This window comes from Aulonocara sp. 'chitande type north' Nkhata Bay, linkage group LG6, assembly GCF_057382095.1.
Source record: "Aulonocara sp. 'chitande type north' Nkhata Bay isolate Kocher_YH1m ecotype deep benthic linkage group LG6, A_spYH_male_GT1.1, whole genome shotgun sequence".
Classification (NCBI taxonomy): Eukaryota; Metazoa; Chordata; class Actinopteri; order Cichliformes; family Cichlidae; genus Aulonocara; species Aulonocara sp. 'chitande type north' Nkhata Bay.
In genome coordinates, this window is record NC_141349.1 from 9703301 (window position 1) to 9721446 (window position 18146).

The 18146-nt window shown below is 40.0% G+C and overlaps 1 pseudogene; it reads left to right on the plus strand.

Moving 5' to 3' along the window:
- The first annotated feature begins 670 nt into the window (after positions 1–670).
- Positions 671–1842, plus strand: LOC147327226 (ras-related C3 botulinum toxin substrate 2-like; annotated as a pseudogene).
- The last annotated feature ends 16304 nt before the right edge of the window (positions 1843–18146 follow it).

Genomic DNA, 18146 nt, shown 5'->3' on the forward strand with positions numbered 1-18146 from the left:
GCCATGGTTAGCAGGTGTTTCTACATTTTGGGAGAAAAACAGCAATCAGACAGCGTGAATGTTGTTCTTCCAGCAATCTGAACTCTTAACTCTATAAATATGTTTAAACAACAAACAGAATCACGTATATCCTCCCTAACCACCAGCAGGATCTCAGATAGTGTTGACTGTTTGTCATAGTTGTTCTATGTTTGACAGTTAACGTTATTTCAGTGACTTTTCTATTTCAGGAAATCCATCCATCTTTTTAACTACTGGGTCATTAAGGAGGCTGAAGCCCATCCCAGCTGTCATTAGGCAAAGGGCGGGGTAGACCTCGGACAGGCCATAAAACAGGATTAATCTGGTACACTAGTCTTTCTTTCTGTAAAAAAAACATCTGTGTCTGCAAACATTTGTGTTATCAGTTTCATTTGAGCCTGAATACATTTGAATATGAATATGAAATTTCTCAAGTTTTTAAAAATGAGAAATTAAACTGTTATTCTACTATGAGACCACACGGGGGCAGCCCTGCCTTATTATGTATTATTCTCTCTTACTAGACATGGTTAGGATGGCTTTTGTGTCAAACTAACCAAAGTAATGTTGTTGGTTAATGTTTTTGTGAACAGTGGTATTTCAAGTATGGTCCTGTTTTTTTTCTCCATTACAGGAGTTTCACTGGTTAAACAATCAGTGAATTGAAAGATTGTTGAATGAATGAATAACCAATGAAATGAAAGGTTGCCTATGACTTGTTGGCTGATCGCTGACCTTCTCTACTCTCCCCACAGATTCGACAAATATTCAGCTAATGTGATGGTGGACAGCAAGCCGGTCAACCTGGGCCTCTGGGATACAGCTGGACAGGAAGATTATGACAGGCTCCGCCCACTGTCCTAGCCACAGACGGTACAGAATCACACATACACACACAGGCACACACAGTAACTAATGGACATAAAGTTACACAGACAGAACTTATATAACATGTCAGCTAATTAAAACTGCAGCAGCTATTCTAATTCTTTGTCTCCTTGTCTCTCCATCCAGGATGTTTTCCTAATCTGCTTCTCCCTGGTTAGCCCGGCATCCTATGAGAACGTCAGAGCTAAGGTGAGTTTTGGCTGTTTTTTATGAGGCCTGTCTCTCAGCTGCCGAGGAACAAAATGTAAAAAAGAACAAACAGAACAAAAGCAGTAATTTATTATAGAGAAAAAAAATAGGTACTTGGATTACAAAATGGAGAAAAAGCCTAAACAGGTCTAATAATTGATGTGAATGAATGATTGATGCTGTGGGTGAAAGTTGGATGATGTATTTCTCTAATCTTTAATAGCTACAGCATATCTTTTGTTTTTCATGCCTTCATCCACCTTTCTGTAACACCTGGCATCAGAGCTTCATCTCCCTCCACCTTTGATTCTGTTTTTTGCCTCTAACACGTTCCTTGATTTTGCGTGTTCCCCTTTCTTGCCTCTTATTTAGTTTTCCTTTACTCTGTATTCTGCCAGTGGTACCCTGAGGTCCGTCACCACTGCCCCTCCACGCCCATCATCCTGGTTGGCACTAAGCTGGATCTGAGGGATGAAAAGGATACCATTGAGAAACTGAAGGACAAGAAGCTGGCGCCTATCACCTATCCACAGGGCCTAGCTCTGGCTAAGGAGATAGGTCAGTCACTCTTACTTTATTTGCTTGAAAAGCACTTTAAGATTTGAAGCTCTCCTCACCAGTGAAGATATGAAACTAGCAGATGAAGATGCTAGAGAACTTTGTAGCCTGACTGCCTCTGCAAATTTTTGTTATTCCCCTCATTTCCTGGCATCACAGTAAAAGTATAGTAGCTGTAGTTGACTATAGTGTTCTTTGAAAGTTGAACTTATTCTTCTCCACTACCAGCAAACCTTTCTTCTCTTACTTTGTCTTTGTAGTTCTTTCTCTTCTTTTATTAACATATATGTGTCTTCGCATGTATAGATGCAGTCAAATACCTGGAGTGCTCAGCCTTGACCCAGCGTGGTCTGAAGACTGTGTTTGATGAGGCCATTCGTGCCGTCCTCTGCCCTCAGCCCGCCAAGGTCAAGAAGAAGCCCTGCTCGCTGCTGTAAACGGTACGACTGAATAAAACACAGAGGAAGAGGAGGAAGAGAGATTAGACGTTTGAGAGAAGAGAGAAACAAAGTGAACTCGCTCATTAAATCAACACATAAAGTAGAGTAGAGGTTTGAGGGCTTCTTTTCTTTTCTTTGAACATAAGTCTGAAGCTATTCAATCAAGCCTTTTATTTGTCACATGCAATGTTTACATCTGCAGTGAAATTGGACCCCCCGAACATACATACGTATCAGCTCCAGCCTTGAGACCACAGCTGACACCGATACGGTAGCTGCATGAAATGATGGTGGTTTTCCTTTAGTGCGAACAACTGCATGTCAATTTCACAGTTGGTCTAACAGTCCGTCACTGGTCTCTCAGTCTCCCGTTGGAGAGCTTCTCTGAGATGTTATCAATCTTGTGCTCAGAGAGCAGAGACTGCCGTGAGCTTCTCCAAGATCTTATCCGTGCTGCGTTCAATGAGCCCATTTTGAGAAGTCACGACCCGTCCCATCATTTCCATCACAGCGGGCAGCCTTGTGGGGTTTTGGAAAGCCAATTCTGCTATCTCTGATAAGCCAGGGCCAAGCCAACTCCGAACAGCAAGAACCCTGTTATCATGGTTCCGAAAAGGTAGATGTCTACAATGTTCTCGATTGACAGTCCCGCCAGGCACACGACCCTCCAGTTCCTCCACCTGTCCATTGTGTATCCGGCAGGAAAGGACACTCGGACTTACTCAAGCCCAGGCTTCTCGTTGAGAAGAGCGTGTCAATTGCATTCAGGGACCAGTTGTTCAAATCCATAATTCCTCTTTTAGGTTGTAACAGACCGTGAGAGTCATCCAGGGCAAAAGTAGAAAAGTAGACGAGACTAGACAAGGACATTGAGAAGCCAAGCAGGAAAGAGAAGGAAGAGGGAGAGGAGAAAAGTGCGACTGCCTTCGTCCAGAGCCAAACGAGAAAGGAAACTGTAGACACTTATCACTAAGAGGTGATTCAGAAGTTTGTTCTTGCACATATAATGGACAGAAACATTAAAGAGAAAAGAAAAGACATAAATGAACACAACACAAGACAGAAAAGTTTCACATGCTTTGTACTCAATTTCATTTTTTTGCAGAGGAAAAATAAATTTGTCCTGAATATTGTTGGAGTAATTTTGTCCCACAGGCATCAATTTAACCCCATGATTTATGTGACCTTTGTTTTAGATTCTCACAGGAGCACAGAAGAAGAGAAAAGGACTGCAGACCCTGAAGAATATATGCAAATCTGCCATGTCTCTAATGTATATCTACAACTTTAAACAAAACAAAAAACAAAACAATGTATGGTGTGCAGGTTTGCTATTGTTTTAGAAATGCCAACGAGCTCTTCAGTCCAAATCCAGACGCTGCCCAGACAGGATTTCTTTGTAAAATATATCAGTTTAGAGATTATAGACCCTTTGAGTTTAAGTGTAAGTCTGAGAGCAGCATGCTGCCTTCATCTAAAGTACTGCCAACAATATATATGTGTTTCATGAAACCTAAAATAAAAATAACTTTTGTAACTGAAATAAACACAGTGTTTCAGTATGATTTGTTCACTGTGCTGTTTTCAGGGTGATGAATGTAAGGAGCAGAAATGGTCGTTTGTGAGGAAGCAAGCAACAAGCAAACTTGTGTCTGAATAAGATTTATTAACAAATGTATTATTTGTTGTGCTATTAAAATTAAAATAAAACATTTGATTGCACAAAAGATTCACATTATTTCTCCACAACATGTGACCTTTTGGATTGAATGCCTATACTCAACTATGGGGGATATAAAATTCTCATTTTGATACAGCTGCTGATATCGCCTATACTCTATCCTTATTTACATATTGTGGAGAACAGCATCTTTTTCTGGTGGTGAGTTGAAAATGTTCAGACTCAAACAGCACTTTCAGTTTTGCAGTTTAATGTTTGACCAGCTTTTTTGCCAAAACACCTTCATGTCTGTGAAGGTTCTCAGTCATCCAGGTCATTGTAGTCAAAGGAGCTTGCAAAGAAAAGCGTCTGGACTTCTTTACAGTTTTTTACAGACGCTAGGACACATGTCTCAATACTTAGGTCACTTTTGCAAAACTCTTCACACAATTCTCCTAACTGACCGTCAGCCTGGCAAAGCAGTTCATTTCACATTCAAAATGCACTACAACTACCAAAACACTTCATTCAGGTCTCAAATGAACACATTCCTCCAGAACACTAGCAAAGGTTGACAGCCGACAAACACACTTTGTCACCCACAAAACAATGACCTAAAAAACACTAACAACATGTAGCATTACACAGTGTTTTCCTGTGTAAAACAAGGAAACATCTCTGTTTATAATTTCAATATATGTTACTGGAATGAATCAGACATCATGCAGAATTCATTAATATTTGTTTATGTATTTTTATTTTTCTGCACTAAGTAATCCCAAAATACAAGAATTTGTATACACACCATCCACTGATACTCATACAATAGTAATGCTAATCTACTCGGTCTCCTCCATTTGGCCACAGGTTCTCATCCACATCACATCTTATGTCATCTAGGGCAATACACCTAGGAAAGAATCTTCTGGCTGCCAGAATTGAAGGAGTTGAAAAATTGAAGGAGTAACACCTGTGTAGATGTTCATCTACAATGAGAATCAGCTGTGGCTGGTTAAACTGCATTTTTAGATTTAAAATATGTGTCAATAAAATATTGCTGTTGGATTTTGCTGTCTTTTCAAGTTTTGCATTGTGTTATTGTTTTGGCCATAAGTTTAACAGTTTTGAAAACAGTATGTAAGCACATGCAAAATGTCCTGCACGTACAAAGGTTTTTGGCAGTTGTTGTGTCTGAGTGAGAAGATAATTCATGAAATTTGAGAGATGTAGTCATTGAATGCATTTTGTGCCAAAACAATGATAACTGGTCCTCAGTTTAGCCCACATAGACTTCTGTTGTGCTCACTGTGTGAGGAGTTTTGCAAACGTGACCTAAGTATTGGGAAATGTGTCCTAGCGTCTGTAGAAAACTGTAAGTTACTTGAAGACGTTTCACCTCTCATCCGAGAAGCTTCTTTAGTTCTAAGGTCAAATGGTGGAGAGTCCCAGATATAGACCTAGTGGGAGTATCCCCCCACAGAGGGACAAAAGGACCCCCTGATGATCCTCTAATCGCCTGAGCCAAGGTGTGAAACTGGGCGTGGGTCCCAATCAGCCAGAGTTTCGGGTGAGTTCATTGTGAAACCTGGCCCCACCTTATCATGCGAATTCCTGAGATCAGATGGCCCAGGATGTGAGTGGGCGTTAAGGCGTCTGGGGAGGGAACTCGAAACTGGATTATAGATGGCAGAGAGTTGGTGTCGTAAACCCCCGCCTCTGTTCAAAGATGGTCGCTCACAGTGGACATAGATGGCTTCTTTCACTCCTCTTTCAAACCATCTGTCCTCTCTGTCCAAAATGTGAACATTGGCATCCTCGAAAGAGTGTCCTTTATCCTTAAGATGCAGATGGACTGCTGAGTCTTGTCCTGTGGAGGTGGCTCTTCTGTGTTGTGCCATGCACTTGTGAAGTGGCTGTTTGGTCTCTCCAATGTAGAGGTCTGGGCATTCCTCGCTGCACTGTACAGCATACACCACATTGTTAAGTCTGTGTTTTGGCGTTTTATCTTTCGGGTGAACCAGTTTCACTCGGGGACAGAAACGCGTCTTACAGAAGACGTTACAGGTCTGTGAGAGCCAGAGATTTTCCATGTTTGAGGTGACCAAATACTTATTTTCCACCCTGATTTACGAATAAATTCTTTACAAATCCTACCATGTGAATTCATGGATTTTTTTTTCACATTCTGTCTCTCACAGTTGAAGTGTACCTCTGGTGCAAATTACTGACCTCTGTCATCATTTTAGGTGGGGGAACTTGCACAATCGGTGGCTGACTAAATACTTTTTTGCCCCACTGTATGTAGCCAGGTGGAAGGTCTTTATTATCGGACATGTCGCTGACTTTGACTTCATGTCCACTCTTACCTGTTTCTTATGTGTGCTGTGTTCCTCCATCTTTCTCCCTTTTCCTCCCCAGCCCTGAAGTCTTTTGAGTTTTCACTCAATAACAGCACCTTTTAAAGTTATTTGTTTTTATTTATTTAAACATATAGTAAAATTAATATAAAGTGGTAAATGTTATGCACTACCTAAAGTGTGAAGTCACAGAATGATACTATTTAGTGCAGTTTTTAATCATTACCAGTCTTCATCTTAGAGCTTGTGCTCTTATTGTGCCATGATGTCTCCTTTTAAACTGTGTGGATGTTCACCTCTTCTTCATCCTTCCTGTTCCTTTCACCAAACTGCTCACTCTTGTTCTCCTCTGATCTCACTTCCTGTTCTGGTTATAAGAAGAATGCAGTCAGCATGTGTCAAAGACACTCCCTCCAAATATATGATTTTTGATATGATGATTAGATATTTAACATTTTATTTATCAACTATTTTATGCACTAAATTAATCAATTATTAAACAAATATCATATTGTAGAAATGCAAATAATAATGCACTAAGCAGTTTCATGCCACAAGAGCTAAATGGTCACTTCACTGTATTTATTTCCCACAAACTACTATACCTAGGATCTTCAGGTTTCCACTATATTTCATTAATCTGCAGCGACTGTAGAACATAAAGTATATTGACCTCTATTGTTTTCTTTATGACTTGGCCTGAATACACACACATACACATCTTTGAATAGCACAACAAATGAGGTAATTTTCCATGTGTTTTAATAGGTTTTAGTGATTTATGTGTTTTATGTATGTGTGTGTATTTTGGTCTTCAGTGTAAATTTATACAAACTGTAATTATTTCAGATGAAAGATCCGTTATTTAATGTTGCTTTATGTTGTGTGTGTGTGTGTGTGTGTGTGTGTGTGTGTGTGTGTGTGTGTGTGTGTGTGTACGCTCAGCAGAGGGGAGGTCAAGGCAGGAGCTGAGTTGACCTGGTACATCAAGTTTGGATTTCCCCAGTTGTTGGTAAACAAAAAAGATTTAAACTTAAAAGATTTTGAGTTCATGCACACTGGAAAAAAAATTCTCTTCATCACAATCATTTGTTTAAAAATATGGCTATTTTACTGATCTATGGTTATTATTAAAGAGGAAGGAAAGAAGAAGAGGAAGCCTGAGCCCAGGTTCTGTCCATTTTCATAACAAGTGACAGCACAGACATCTGAGCTTTTTCGTCATAAAGATTGTGATGTGAAGCATCAGCAGGTAAAGTGTCGTTAAAGTGTCACTTCAATAATGCTGCTGGCAGAAAGAAGTGTTGACACATACTAGCTTTGAATAAAAGGCTTAAAACACAAACAGTCTAATCCTGGGTGTTGCTTTTAAGCTTAAAGAATATAATAAGTTCTAAGACAATTCAGTTTACTTCTTACTGTCCATGTTGTGTTGTGGTATTTACTTTATCATGAATGTACGCTACTTTGTTCTAGCGACTGTAAAAAATTATTGTATTCATGAAATAAACTAGACTTTCACAGTCTGCATCTTCCACAGTTTTCATGCTTTTGTTCACTCCAAGTTTGACACAAACCCACAGACAACCAGAGTTAACTATGTGAAGCAATCACAGACACTGTAATGGCTGATTTTTCTAATAAACACAATCAGGTTAACATTAAGGTTTAACATTGAAGGAGATTTGTTCCATAGTCACAGTTATACTTGTATTTCCTTTACTTACATCCAACACTACTATGTTCTGTTTCAGTCCAGGTGCTGGCAGTTTATCCTTTGTTGTTTGGACAAATAAGCTTAAAGCTAAACCTTCATGTTTTTGATGGGAAAGTTTGTTAAACCATTGCTCAACTTATGTCTGCACAGAGCAGATAATTATGATGTACTTGTAAAAAGACTTGATAAGCAGGTCACAGCTGAATCAAGGGGTAATAAAAATAAGACCACGCGGTCTCAGCACGACTACACATGCAGTGGGTTATCGCACACATTTGAAAGACTCATTGTGTAACTCAGGATGTGACCCCTTATAAAGGAGACAGAGAAGTTCTGTTGTTCAGTCAAGTAAAACCTGGTGAAAGCGCAATTCTAAGACTCTGGTCGTTGCTTAAGTGTATAGATAAAAAATCTTTTTTTCATGCATTATTTTCTTACTATATTAGTATAATCACCAAATCGATCATTTCATATTTATCCCCTGAAACGATCTACATTAACTTTTTATCCCTAGAAATGTGTTTCCAGAGTCCCAGGTTTAGTGACTTCCTGTCCACCATCACATTAGCTGAGTAGTTGTCAAATTTGAGGGGAGCAGAGAAGATCAGACACCAGTCAGCAGGTCAGAGGCCATCTCTCATTTCACAAATCAATCACTTGATTTATAAATGGAACAAACACCCCATCAGACCAGGTAATGACCCATTATGAGACAACAGCCGTCTGAGAGGAGATGTTCTGTATCACAAAACATGGGAAACAAACAAACTCTAGGCATTCTGAAATATATAAAGCTCAACAAAAAAACAAAACCATATCAGATCCTGATCTAATTCATTTTGTTGTTGTCTTTATTAGTCATTTAAAAAGAGGTCTAGAAAAAGTGTCCAGGAAGAGATTCTACTATTTATGCAGCACTGCCCCCGTGTGGCCACAAAGACACACAACAGCTTCATTTCTCAGCCTGTTGCCTTCTTTTTCCTTCATGATGTAAACAGTGAATGAACTGAAAGAAGTCAACCCATAAACTGTTAAACTGATACAACAGTCATGATGATTATGTAACAAGTTGTAGTTGACTTTCTGGTGGTGGTTTTGGTATACAATTTAAAAGCCATTTTCTTTTATAAATACACCATACACTTTGTTCTTGACCATTTCTTTTCCTCATATCCTTAATGGACAGTGGAGGAACACTACATTAGCTTCTGTTTAACATTTATCCAGGCGCCCCCACACTGTACCTCTACAGAAACCAAGGGAGAGAGACAGACACACAAAGATTTCCACTTGAATCTTCATCTCAAAATAGAAAAAGTTTTATCACAAAATAATTACAAGAGCACAAATAAAAACCAAAGACAAATGAAATAAAAGGCAAGGCCCTGCGACTGAACACAGCACATCTTGCACCTTTAAAATTCACAAATTTCACTTTTCTTTGTCAGTCTGTGGTATTAAAAAAATCTCAACATGATGACCAATGTTTGACCTTTCACCTCTAGCATGGTTTTCTCTGGATTTCAATCTGGCCACTCCTGAAATGACATTTATCAGTGTATGTACAGCATCCATTTTTGGTTTAGACAGTCTGACACAGACCGTCTCCATGGCAACCTCCAAGACTCTTCTTTTCCTAAAAAAAAAAAAAAAAGTCTCTATATGACCACCAACAAACCTGTTACACCATATTTTTTCACCAGCTCACCTTTGCTGAAGGTTCTCATACAAATCTAAACATCTTTTGAGAAAGTCCACATCACTCTGATCTGTAATGAAAACAGAAAAACAATGACAACACCAGCAGAGGCCTCCGACATAAACCTGGCAACATAAATCTAGATAACTTTGCTTATTTATCTCTTAAAACATTCAACAAAGATTACATTTCTAACAAATATACCAATATCAATATATATTCCAGAAACAGGACATTCCAGTTAGATCCTCTCCAAACTTACACTGGGCAGCTCAGCCCATCATCCACTTTTACAAAACAGAAAGCCGCCTGATACAACAGCCCCAAAAGTGACAAAAATCCACCTCCAAAAAGCAAAACTTCTCATAATGGAAAAACAAAAAAGATTGTCAGTCCTATCAAACACTTTCTCTTAATCTAAAGAAATTATTCCAACATCAAACTGTGAAATTTACAAATAACTACCAAGTCTCTCATGAGAAAACTCTTGTTCACATTAGAGCTGTGTGGTACACAGTACGACTGATCTCTGTGAGTGATTCATTTCACAAAGTGTTTCGGCCTGGTGGCCAGTACCTTTGAAGGAAGTTAGTAATCTGTGCATAACAGAGCCACGTCTCCAGTTCTAAGCAGAGACAAATCTCTGTTTTTTAGGGAGAAGAGAGAGCCCCACATGATGACTCGATGCCAGTAACAGTCTTTTACAGAAGTCTGCAGGCAGCCCACCCTGTGCAGGAGCCAGCTGACCAGCAGCAGCACTAATCTCCTCCAAAGAAAAGTTAGCATCCAGGACAGCTCTGTCCTCAGAGCTCAGCTGAGGAAGCCCCTGCAGCAGCTTCTCCACGCAAGCTTTGTTACTTTACTCCATCCCTAACATGGTGGTGTAAAAGTCCACGGCATACTGACCTGCTCTGCATCCAGGAAAAACCACTAACGCCACATAAACTACACTAACAACACCATACACAATTACACTAACTCATCATCAGCCTCACAACACGCCACACATAAAAAAAACACAACTTTCAGCCAGACAAACCACACAGTCCACCAAACTTCCATCATTCACCAGAGAGAGGGAGAGATATAAAACGAGAGAGTTTAGTGGATGTGTGTTTGTGTGTGTGATACACACCATTTATGAATGTACTCTCCAATAAAGGTTATGTAGTTGATGAAAAGTGGGTTAGATTAAATGTTTACATTTCTTGTGCATGAAGTAAACTATAATATTTATATGTAAAATTCCACACCTACACCTGTGCGCCCTCACACTGCAGCACATTTTACTCCCCTGGTTGCAGAAACCGTTCTATATTTTGTCACAGCTGCAAAAGAAGCTCCACTCAAAGAAACTCAAAGATGATGGAGAGGAAGAGATTTCAGAACATGAGGCAGGAAGGTGGGGAGAGAGTGAGGCGGTATGGCACACAGGAAACGGTCGAGGGCAGACTCAAACCCAAGCTCCTGCAGTGGGAACTCTAACCTTTAGTACATGTGTCCCCACTCAGCCAGGTGAGATATAGCAGAACCATCAATTCAGAGTCTGACAGTAAGGGTGAAGACGAGCCTGACTGTTGGTCTGCTCCAAAACAAGCCCATAAGCAAGCTTTGAAATAATATGTTACAAAATTGTGAAACTGCGACATGAAATTTGATTTGAAAATGAAATTCATCCTGATCAGGAGCTGTTATGATCTAAATGGTGTTCTAGATCCAGTAAGCATTCATTCAACTTGTCTGCAGCAAAATTAAAAAATAAGTTACCACAAGTTGTTTTTTAATTTGGTAAATAATTGATAAAGTGTTAAAAGTACTGTTTGTGTTTGACCTCATCACCAGGATGAGTTGGAAATACCTCAAATTCCCTCAGGTGGCCTTTTGCTGGTTGGATTGCCACTACAGTCTGTAAACTGTGGAGGTAATTTTGTGAGCTCATTGGATGAGCAGTTTCTGAAATACTCAGACCAGCCCATCTGGCACCAACAACCACGCAATCTCTTTCCCCCATTCTGATACTTGCTTTGACCTTCAGCAGGTCATCATGAACATGTCTGTATGCTAAAATACTTTAATTTGCTGACGTCTGATTGGTTCACTAGACATTTGTGTTTAACGAGCAGGTGAACAGGTGTACCTGGCAAAGTGTGTGTAACCCTCAGTGTTACTGACATGTTCCACACTGATGCACAACAATACTCTGTGCCCCACACTGTTTTATTAAGTATGTCTAATCACTGTGGACATTACATGTACCTTCTTGAAGGAGAGGTCAAAGGTCAGTTACCTTTATAGGTTCCTGCTATATGTTGTGACATATACACAGCACAGTTGTAGGAATGATAGTTTCTAAGTTCTAAAGCTTTTTGTCAATTTTCAACCAATAAATCTTAAAGTTGACCTCGAAGACCACAAGTTTGAATGGATTGTTAACATGACCCCACTCTACAGCACTGCAACATTTTAACATGAGTTATTTAAGACTTTCCAGGTATCCTGGTTACAGAAAAAGATTGATGAGCAGAAAAAAAGAAACAAACTTTAATTGTTTCTGATTAGAAGCTGTACAATCCGGACTGACTTTAACAAATGTGCTATAGGCTCAGCTGGAAAATAGTGAGCTTTACAAGACTGATTTTGTTCCAAAGGCTTTCACAGACCTCAACCAATCCTAAGGCTAATTAGCACGGCTAGAATTTTAAAAACATTTGCTAAATGTTGTCATTGCTAACATATACCTGTTTTAGAGCATGGTGAGTAGCGAGAATGCAAAGTTATTGTTACCTCTAAAAAGAAAAATGTGAAGATGTGATGTTAGCATGAGCTATATAGTATCTCCAAAAGTTGATTCTGTTCATCTGGACTTTACGTTTTGTGGGAAAAACGTTTCGTCACTCATCCAATTGACTTCTTCAGTCTCAGCTGACTGCAGGTTTCCCCAATCTTACAGGGAGTGCAGAATTATTAGGCAAATGAGTATTTTGTCCACATCATCCTCTTCATGCATGTTGTCTTACTCCAAGCTGTATAGGCTCGAAAGCCTACTACCAATTAAGCATATTAGGTGATGTGCATCTCTGTAATGAGAAGGGGTGTGGTCTAATGACATCAACACCCTATATCAGGTGTGCATAATTATTAGGCAACGTCCCTTCCTTTGGCAAAATGGGTCAAAAGAAGGACTTGACAGGCTCAGAAAAGTCAAAAATGGTGAGATATCTTGCAGAGGGATGCAGCAGTCTCAAAATTGCAAAGCTTCTGAAGCGTGATCATCGAACAATCAAGCGTTTCATTCAAAATAGTCAACAGGGTCGCAAGAAGCGTGTGGAAAAACCAAGGCGCAAAATAACTGCCCATGAACTGAGAAAAGTCAAGCGTGCAGCTGCCAAGATGCCACTTGCCACCAGTTTGGCCATATTTCAGAGCTGCAACATCACTGGAGTGCCCAAAAGCACAAGGTGTGCAATACTCAGAGACATGGCCAAGGTAAGAAAGGCTGAAAGACGACCACCACTGAACGAGACACACAAGCTGAAACGTCAAGACTGGGCCAAGAAATATCTCAAGACTGAGTTTTCTAAGGTTTTATGGACTGATGAAATGAGAGTGAGTCTTGATGGGCCAGATGGATGGGCCCGTGGCTGGATTGGTAAAGGGCAGAGAGCTCCAGTCCGACTCAAACGCCAGCAAGGTGAAGATGGAGTACTGGTTTGGGCTGGTATCATCAAAGATGAGCTTGTGGGGCCTTTTCGGGTTGAGGATGGAGTCAAGCTCAACTCCCAGTCCTACTGCCAGTTTCTGGAAGACACCTTCTTCAAGCAGTGGTACAGGAAGAAGTCTGCATCCTTCAAGAAAAACATGATTTTCATGCAGGACAATGCTCCATCACACGCGTCCAAGTACTCCACAGCGTGGCTGGCAAGAAAGGGTATAAAAGAAGAAAAACTAATGACATGGCCACCTTGTTCACCTGATCTGAACCCCATTGAGAACCTGTGGTCCATCATCAAATGTGAGATTTACAAGGAGGGAAAACAGTACACCTCTCTGAACAGTGTCTGGGAGGCTGTGGTTGCTGCTGCACGCAATGTTGATGGTGAACAGATCAAAACACTGACAGAATCCATGGATGGCAGGCTTTTGAGTGTCCTTGCAAAGAAAGGTGGCTATATTGGTCGCTGATTTGTTTTTGTTTTTGAATGTCAGAAATGTATATTTGTGAATGTGGAGATGTTATATTGGTGTCACTGGTAAAAATAAATAATTGAAATGGGTATATATTTGTTTTTTGTTAAGTTGCCTAATAATTATGCACAGTAATAGTCACCTGCACACACAGATATCCCCCTAAAATAGCTAAAACTAAAAACAAACTAAAAACTACTTCCAAAAACATTCAGCTTTGATATTAATGAGTTTTTTGGGTTCATTGAGAACATGGTTGTTGTTCAATAATAAAATTATTCCTCAAAAATACAACTTGCCTAATAATTCTGCACTCCCTGTATGAACAGTGCATGTATATGGTTACCTGTCCCCTTGCAAAACTTTGCTAGACCCGTCCCTGCACAGTTACCAGCTGTCAGTAGAAAAGGATCCTGATGTTATTTGTCTCTTAGAAACAGTTCATAACTTCCCTTCAACTCATCCATGTCACCTAAAAGGTAAACCTGTTTCTCCATCACCTGTTCAGCTCTGATGATTCAGTAAGGACATCTGCTGGTTTCATCTTCACGTTTCCCTCTCACCAAATATCCAAACCGATATCAATGACCAGCAGCTGTTACAGCTGTGGCTCCAGCCAACATCAGCTGATACTAGAAAGCAATATTAAATTAATTCTAACAGCAGCTGATCAAGCTTTAACCTGCTGTTGTTGTTTAGAGCGACCACCGCTGGTTTCCTCTTTCTGGCTCAAAATGTGTGATAAACAAACAAGAGAAAAGCAGGCAGAGCTGTGTTCAGTTTAAGAGAGAGGTTTTTGATACCTGAGAAGGAGTGCAGCAGCTCCATGGTGTCTGTGGCACAAGCAAGGTAACCATCAAGCTCAACTGCACTTTGCAGCCTTCTGGAGATTGGTCTGGAGAAGAATTCATCTTCATCAGATGACTCTCTTTGCTGATCCTCACTCTCATGCTCTGTTGTTTAGTATTCAGGACAGACCATCAATAACTTACAATGTATTAGGTGAAATACTCACTTAAGCATGTGTTCAAATGTAAAAACACACAAAAATGGGATCACATGAATCCTTACCAGCCTCTGTTACATCTGCTCTGTCAGTCCAGGAAGTCTTGAACTTGGGTAAGAGGACTGCAGCTGCAGCCAACTCTGGATCCTCCATCATCGCTCCAAAACGCTTTTGAAGGCCATTTTGCAGGGCTCTGATGAGTGGCACGCATGTCTTGCTTGATGTCTCCAGCCTGCTAAGTTTGGACAGTAGTTGTTGGATTACTGGCAGGAGCCATCCCATAAAGGAAGTGGACTCAGACTGAAGAATGTTTGAAGCTTTCACCAGTGGCTTCATGGTGGTACAGTACTCCCTAAGGAATGCAACTTCTGCAGGACTCAACCTGTAAGACACAACAACAAAACCCACCATGACTATAATAGGGATCTTCTGATTTAATATTAAGAGTCTGCTCACGTTTTTAACCATCCATTAAGGAAAATTCACAAAATTTGCAACCATATTGGTAGGTGTCCAATTTTACTCACACTTTCACCTTGAACTCCTCACAAATGCTCCTGATGGCATTTTCCCCCTTCTCATCAATGATGCGTATTATCCTTTCAATGGCAAGGTTGGCTGAATTCCACTTTGTTGCATTGGGACGAATGATCTGTAGTTCACACTTGTCCTCTACCACTTCATTAGCCAAATGAGTTTTGTTCCAAATGGCCTGGCATTTTGCAAAGGTTGCACGGGAGAGCCTCTTGTAGGTTTCATTCATGCTCTCTGCTAGGGCAGCATCAGATGTTGCCACAAGGTTTAGCAGGTGACATGCACATCGCTGATGAGGCGGGAGTTGATACTCCAAACCAGAGTCTTCATCAAGAATTGCACTTGCCTCATGGTAGTCAATATGGTCAGTCAGGTCAATAGTTTCTGGGTCTGCTTCATCTTCAGCTTCATCTGCATCATTTTGTGCCCCAAACATGTGGAAGGCCTTGACAAAGTTGGATCCACTATCAGTTGTGGTTCTTACAACTTTGCCTCTAATCTTGTATTGGCAATGGATATCATCAAGCGCACCAGCAAGCATGTCAAATGTGTGAGACCCTCTCAATCTTTTGCATGCTGGTGCTGCAGATCTTCTTTCCAGGGACTCTTCCTCCAATGGCATGTGACTCCAAGGTAATTTTTCTGATGAGCTGACCAACAATCAGTAGTGGTAGCAACCAATTTGACTTTATCCAATGCTGCAACCAAAGTCATCTTCATGTGATCAGCAGCTTCACAGATTCTGGCACGGACAGTGGGTCTGGAGATGACTTTGGCTTGAGGTTGTAATGTGGTAACCAATTCTTTGAAAGATGGCTGTTCTAGCACTGCAAATGGCTGTAGACCCTCACATGTGAAATTGATGACAAGCATGTCAACAGTTGCTTGTGGAACATGTTTGTTTGCAGCTCTCAACATCAGGTCTGGTAACTTGGCTTGTGTATTTGCTGAGAGCTTGTTTGGTGTGGCTGTGGTCTTTCGCTGACGAGATGTTGATGCCACAGTGATATTGTACTGCTCAATCTTCGATGGATGTTTCCTCTGTAGAGATAAATATTATCATACGTCAGGTTCATACATTACTTCATAACATCACTGTGATTAACACTACAGGAAAACACATTTTTAAAACATCATTCAACTAGACATGAGCTAATCTTTGATTGTTTAGCATAGTATAAAAGAGTGGTGAATTTGGTCAAATCTTGCAGATATATTGCTGTATTTATTTACAAATGTAAACCAATTTTGAACGATCATTGCAAAAAACATGAATTTCTGTATACATTCTAAGTTCTGTAATCTGTATACTATCTGTAAAAAGAGTATCGACCAATGTATCAGTATCTAAATTTTTAACTCCTTTTTATCAGTATCACCCTAAAGTTTTCAGTATTAGTCAGGTTCTAAAAATACTAAGAGAGCAAAATATGTGTATATAGCAAATGTAATTTAAGAAAAGGGATCACATACACAAAAATGCTGCCCATACAGCTAACAAATAAAATCAATCCACATTATGTTCTTTGAAAAATATATCATATTGGGAAACATATAACCCTACTGATTAAGAGCCACGTCACTATGATAGACCTATATCAGGCCAATGATCCTGATCAACTGATCCATCAATCGGGCTCTGGTACATGTCAGCTGAGAGCTGGAAGATTAATTTGAGATGCAGCTCAGCACTGTGTTCAAATTTTGTTTTTGTTTTTTATATAGGCCAGCTGATTGTAGGCCTGTGAGTTTTAAATGACTACAAATTTAATTTATTGTAATGACGGTGGTTATCCAAATAATAAGCTAAAACATTCCTACAAATTTAGCTGTTCAGTGGTGACGCACGAATCCTACTTCCGGGTCTAAAGTAGTCTGCGTTTAATATGGCTTTTGTATTGTTAACATGTTTAATGTTATGTATTTTCTTCTATTTGATCTCAAAAAGCTCCTAAAACAGTCAGTGATCACTGTTGACCTCCCTCGGCTTTTATTACCGCTAATCATTTATTTAAGCTCAGTTTTTAAAACCTTAGTATGTAACTACAGCCCAGCCCATGCAGCAGTATATGAATGACTAACCTCGTATTGTGGATGGATTATCTCAGCATCCTGCCATGCGATTACATTTGTTCCTGATCACCGAGAACACTCACATTAACGTTTATGGAGTGGAAAAAAGTTAGCTTGTTTATATTATGCTAACATAGCTGTGTCGCTAGCAGTCACGTAGCACATCATTATATACCAGCTAGCCAAACTTCAGTAACCCTACAAACGTCACTGCTGTTTAGTTTTCTGTCTTCATTTATGCTGGAAGTGATAGCAGAGCTGTACGTTTGAATTTGTTTCCAAAACCCTGCAGTCAGGACATGCTATATTGTATTTAGATAGAAGCTAGCGAGCTAACGCCCTGCTAACTTCTAACTCTGTTAAATGTCATAAATTCCGTTTTCATGGATGCCTGGATGTTAAACTCAATTGTTACACCTGGTAGAGCAGAACGCTGATCATTTTATTAAAAATGAAAGACTTTAGACAGTTTTTCAACTCTCAGTAATGCCATAGTGATCGTTTGATATATGGACCTGCAGCGGAGTTTAGACCCAGACACGGCTAGTGAGGTCAGACTGGGCAACCGGATAGTTCTATCACGTGCACGTGTACACGTTGACAACCGTAACCATGGCCGCCGAGGGTATATAAATGCTTCACAAGGTTCCAAACGTCTGTTTACACTTGCTCATGGACTTGTTTCGACCTGCTCCAACCTCAGCCTGTGGAAAGCTAAGTTTTGCAAAACATTTTACTGGAAGCGGATATAACTTGAACGCATAACAAGTACTTCATCTGTCGATCGTTTGTACTTGTTTTTGTTTTTCAAGTTTGAAG